A 6,209-nucleotide genomic window follows, 5' to 3' on the forward strand; every position below is an offset into this window, starting at 1 on the left:
GACATGTTTTGGCATGTGTTTGTATTCATCGTCCTCGAGTCAATCATTTCTAGAACCGCTTTTTGCTGCAAGTCCAGCTGCTGGGTTGCAACATGTAGACCTCCACATTTTTATCCCAATTCTTTGCAAAATTGCTCAACTCCAACATTGTTTTTAGATTTTATATCTAAACTTTTTACTAGGCCATTATAACAATGAGCTGTTGCATTGTAGCTCTGATTGACGGTTTATGTTGAGTCATCCAGCAAGAAGGCAAAGTCTTTATCAACCAGGTTTTCTTTTTGCATTTTCCTGCATTTACCTTCATACCTCTGCCTATCGTCTCCTACATTGCATGGCAACTGTGACTAAAAAAACAACTGATTATTTCCCCTGCTGAAGAGAATTATCCCATAACCCTGCCACCACTATGTTTCACAATTGAGATTGTATGTTTATACTGTTCGGTGTTAATTATTATTATCTTTCACGGACATCAAAAAAGTTCATTTTCAGTTTTCTATGTCCCCTTCATGGCTTCTGGCAAACTGCAAATGAAACCTCTACTGACTTTTTTTCCTGCCAGTCTTCCATTAAGGCCAGATTGGTGGAGTACCAATCTGGCTGCGCAGATAGATTCTCCCACCTGAACCGTGGCTCTCTCGGCTCTTTCAGAGCTGCCATCGGCCTCTTGGCTGCTTCTCTGATTATGTCTTGGTATGGTTTGCAGAGTTGGCATGCTATTTTTTATTTTTATTTTTTTGGTTGAAAAAAAAATCTGTGGGGTATAAATAGTTCTGCAAAGCACTCAGTGTACTAAAACAGCTGTGGAGTATATGCGCCTGCTGGATACATGCTGCTGTTAAATACAACTGAGAGGAAAGCAGGAATCACAGCTCGTAATACACATTTCCTTCCTCTTTCCTGGTCACATTGTTGCGTTGCACAGTGAGGCGGGCGTTTCCCTCGCCACTCTTGGAGAAATTGGAACATGAGCAGGCAACAGATGACACACTTACACCCAGAGGTAATTGTAATGAGCATGATACAATACACACACACACACACAGAGAGAGAGAGAGCAGAGTGAGTAATTGTAACTCACTCTTGGACCACGGCAGAAGACTTAATCAAGGAAAACCAAGAGACAATGGCAGGAAGACTGAGAGTGCAGAAATAGAAAAGTAGTTGAAATGAAACCTTGGGCTCTGACAGGAGAAAATGTTTTATTTCAAGTATTGTGAGCGACATAATGTTTCCATTTAAATCAAGATGTTTGATTTTTTAACATGCCACTTTATGAAGGCTGTATGCAAAAGTCCTTGTCTCTGAAGTGTCTCTGCAAACACACTGCCTTAAGCAAAAAAAAAAAAAAAAAGTGAAAATCTTGTCTCTGTTTTATGTCTATAAATTCACCTCAAGTCTCAGTTTGTTTTGCTTGTGTTTCCTCCCGCCCACTGGAGACACCAGACAAGCTTCTGAGACCCTAAACAAAGGGCTTGCGGGTATTTTCAGGTACAGACAAGCGAAGAAACGCCAAAGACGGCGCAGGAGAAGGCAGCACACCCACCACCAGAGAAAGCAGGATGCTTGGTAGTCTGCTAACTCAAGATGCCGTTTCCCCCCTCCCCAAACAACAACACTCCCAGAGAGTCAGGCCAGTGAAAGTGCAGCCTGGCACATCTGCTGTGTAGGTGGCTGAATGACGTCCCAGAGTGCGAGCTGCCTGGCCTCTGACCTCCCCGCTGAGAGTTGCTTAAAGTGGCTCCTTCTCGGCTCCATTTCATGGAAACACACACCGACGCGCACGCAGCTGCCCGTCCGCGTCGCGCCGCGCGCGCAGGGACTATGGTGACGGAGAGGCAACGTCTGGTTGTGGTAAAAGTTGCCACGTCCTTCCGCTTGCACATTAATTATAGATGTGGCATGTGGGTGTCTGATTGATATGAATATTTTACTGCTTTTAATCACTGCCATTGCCAGAGTGATGGAGCATCTGGCTGTATTACCTGGGTAATTAAAGAAGCTGTCTCACAAATGCGCTCACGCAACTCTCTGAGGCTGTGTCTGCGATATGAGACAGAAGTACTCAGGAGGCTTACTAATGAGTGAAAATTAAATTTGGACTGTTTTGAGGCAATGGAGCCTGAGAAAAGGTAGACGCTGCTCCACATTCATTCTTGTTGTCTCTCTTCTCTCTGTTCAGCAAAATGCTTTTCAAATTGGCTGGATGCAAAACAGGAAAACAAAACAAAGCAAAATAAATCTATCTGCAGTTAAATGTCTAAACCTAAACTTTGCGTGTTCAGTCACAATTATCCTCTTGACTGATTGCAAATCCATCTGTGTTTACAGTGTTCATGTGGCAGCAGGAGAAAATTGGTTATGACCAGATTCGTCAGCCACTACTGTACGGATTATAATCATAAATACCGTCTCATCATGTCCATTCTTTTCCTGGCTAGAGCCAAAAAAAAAAAGCTATTTATAGCAACCAGGGCAAAACTGTGGGGCTCAGGCAGCCTGGTTTATTCTTTCAGGTGCTGTCTAGTTTTCATTTAAGTAGGTTGACAGCACAGAGCCGCTTTTCAACTTCATAAAAACGCTTGTCCGAAGCAGCTTCAACACTTTCCACAAAGCAGGTCTCTGTACTCGGACCAGCTCTGTGCGAGTAATTGAAAAGAAATCAACAGCCATTCTTTGAAGACTGCCAAGCATGGCATGTTGAATGAAGCGGCCTGCTAGTGTTACGGCGATAACACTTGCTGCACTGCTGCTACTCTTCAGTTATGTATTACTTGCGGTTTGTGCGATACTATTAATTTTAAGTGTTCTCTCTCTATTTTTTTTTTCTTTCTGCATAAGGTACACCTGGGCCTGTTTTTTTTAGGTTCAGTCAGCTGTGTTGTAGCTGTCAACTGAGCTTTTGTGATTTATTTTTACGTTATTACTTTCCATAAGAGGGAGTGTATTTGTGTCTGGCTGCGTACTTTTGTACAACTCCTACGCACCACAAATCTGGAACAAACTCCCAAAAAACTGCAAAACAGCTGAAACACTGAGCTCCTTTAAATCTAGGCCTGCTTAGAGTTGCTTTTGAACCATAATAAATGAAACATTGACCAACGTATTTGATGTGCATCGATATTTTCACCCGTCAAAATGTAATATTTGTCACCGGTGTTGTCATTTGTTGACTGTAAATGTTTTTTTTGTTGTTTTTTTTTATGATGTAAAGCACTTAAAAACTGCCTTGTTGCTGAAATGTGCTATATAAATAAACTTGATTGATTGATGGATCATTTTCTTTCCCATAGAAATCCATGCTGGCTTAGTGCTTCTGTGTTTAGCTGCGTTCCCTTCTTGGACAAAGCCACTAACATCCATATTCCTGCAATTATCTCACCTTCTCTTTGTCTGTTTTGTTTTCACAGAAGGTATGTCTAAGGTTTAGCTGTGTATTTTCTTTGCTTTTCTTCTCTGGAAAAATCAGCTCACTGCTTCTCTGTTTAGCTGTGTTTCTCTCCTACGTGAAGTTTTAGGGTTAGGCTTTGTTTACAGAGTCCTGGTCAACAGCCTCTGTGTTTAGCCGTATCTCTTTCTTTGTCAAAGAGACTGATGGAGCTTTACTGTCAATATTTCTTTCCCATTAAAAACACGATAGGAAAGCTTTCCTTTCCTTTTTTTTGCTCTGGCTTCTGTACTCCCTGCTTTCAGCCTGTTGCAGCACAACACCGAGTCTGGTTCTGCTGGAGGTCTCTATCTATTAAAACACAGCAATCCTCCATCTTGTTGCTACAGACTTGGCCAGGGGGAGAGATTGGTGCAAAGTCAATGACTCCATAAAATCAGCTGGGCTCCGTTTAGGAGCTTTTTAATCTTTTCGCATTAATGATTGCATAACTGCTATTGCAGTGTTTCGTAGTTTCATTTGAACACTCACCATTTATTAGTCGAAGTGGAGCCGCCATGACCAATTGTGAGCTTGTTGCTGGACACACTTTATGATAATAGATCCGTCTTTTTTTTTTCTCCAGACCTGAACAAATCTGAGGTCTATCTAGATTTTCTCCTCCACCCTGCAGCTCGGCTCCTGCTCTGATGGCCTGTCGTGCCTTCGCCCCCTTCCTTCTTATCTTCTAATCTGTGCGTCGGGTGTGTGTTCATGACTGAACTGGTGGAGTTTTTATAGTCTGGCTGCTCTGATGCTATTAGAGATTAGGATGTTAACACAGTCCTTCATCTGACTGCATCGATCCCAACGCTCGCAGTGGAATCGCATTAATACTAACAACGTCAGGTACAAGCTTTACCCATTGCTCTCTGTTCTACATCTGCTTCCCCGTCAGTGTTGATTTAGATTTAAATAACCAGCCCTCTTCCTGGTCTTTCAACGCTGGGAGGGGCCAATTTAACCAGAGGATGATGGAATGGAAGATTGCAGACGCTGATGGGGACTGGAGGCTGTGGAGATGAGATGAATCTGCTGTAATTGATCTTCCTGGTTTTAGTGATGAGGTGAATATATTAGGTAAAAAAAAACAACCTCAAACTCAAAGCATTATGACAGCATTCCACAGGATCTGTATCAGATTTTACTACATGAAGCTGCATAATAAATAGCAAATATACTGCTTATAGCTTTATAGTTTTGTGTTTTTGCTTTCTGCTCTTAAATGTTTCAAATCATCAAATAGTTTCATCCAATCCATCCAGGCCCTTAAACCTAACATAATTAGGTGTCTGTGACTGGTACCAAGCGTCTGCAACAGCAATATGTTTTAATATTGCTGTGGTGGAATTTGAACCCACTCTTATTTGCAAACTTATTTAAATTCAGCCACATTCGAGGACATTCAGGCATTGTCAGTCTCCAAATCTCAACAAGATTTCCGTTTGGACTAGGTCTTAAATCCTCCTTTAGTAATTTATGGACTGTATGGACTTGCTGCTGTGCTTTGAATCATTATTCTGCTTTATAACCCCAAGTCTGCTTAAGTTCAGGGTTGCAAACTGATGACCTGGATAATCCCCACCACCATGTTTGCCCACAGTAAACATGGTGGTGGAGTTAAACTAAATACTAAGTTAGTTTAACGGATCATGCACTCTTTAAGTTTCACTTCTGTGTTGCCAGTCAATTTTGAGATATCTCAAAAGTCTTGGGGATCATCAAAATGTATTTTTTATTTTTTTTTGCTAAACCTTTGGGAGGATGCATTTTTCCCTTTCTGTTTCAAAAGCAAATGACTTTGCAAACTTTTTTGGATGTCAGTGACATTGCTTCTCGCCTGTTTTTGAATTTTGTTAGGTTGGGGCTTGACTTGCTGTTTTTTGACATGATTTTTTTCTACTTCCTGCTGCTGAACAGGCTCTTTATTTTGCTGATCAGGAATTTATAGGGCCTAGGTATGGCTAGTGAAAATGAGTCCAAAAAAAATGTAACAGTTTGTAAATTCATGATTTAATAATTATCCAAAGTCAAGCTGCTGTTTTCTTTGCCTTTAAGAAATTGCCGATTGAAAAAACTGCTTCTGTATTTTTACTCAAGTTATCGTTGTCTGCTAACAAAATCTGTTTGATGAGCAATTTTGTTTTTTACTGTATAATCTAATCTAAGGCCCAAATGCTTTTTACATGACTATACCCTTACAATAGTTTGTCATTTTTTCAGTCCTTAATTTAATGACAATGAGACATGCTTGTTTTGCTCAGGCTTATACTCTGTCATCGCTAAAGAAGAAAAGAAGAAGAAAAAAATAAACACAAGCAGCAGCACCAATCTCCAATTCTAAGTCTGCCAGGGCAGCAGTGCATTGTGCTTTTCCTCTCTGCTTCTTTGTGATCCCCGTAAATCCACACGAATAACATGGCAGAGCAAAACTCAGACCAAAACACTGTCAGTCAATGTCAGCCAAATTCAGCAAACTGTGACGGACCCCGTTGTGCATGTACACCTAAAATAAAGTACAGCTAGTAAGCACGGCAGGTGTGTTTTGATGGCTTTGGCAGCACATATTCAACACAGATGCTGTTATCTTCTGATTTCATTCATCAGCACGCTGTACGGCCACCTCTTACATGCTCAGTTACGACTTGCTTCACTGGCTCATGAATGCTCCACGACTGTTACTTTACCGTGTTTAGTCATGCAGCTTTATGTTCAGTGAAAGACCCTCTTCCCATAAAGGGGTCGGACCAAGCAGCTTATTAATATCTTAGAATATCAA

The sequence above is a fragment of the Poecilia reticulata genome, chromosome 4, assembly GCF_904066995.2.
Source record: "Poecilia reticulata chromosome 4, P_reticulata-male-v2, whole genome shotgun sequence".
In the NCBI taxonomy this organism is placed as follows: Eukaryota; Metazoa; Chordata; class Actinopteri; order Cyprinodontiformes; family Poeciliidae; genus Poecilia; species Poecilia reticulata.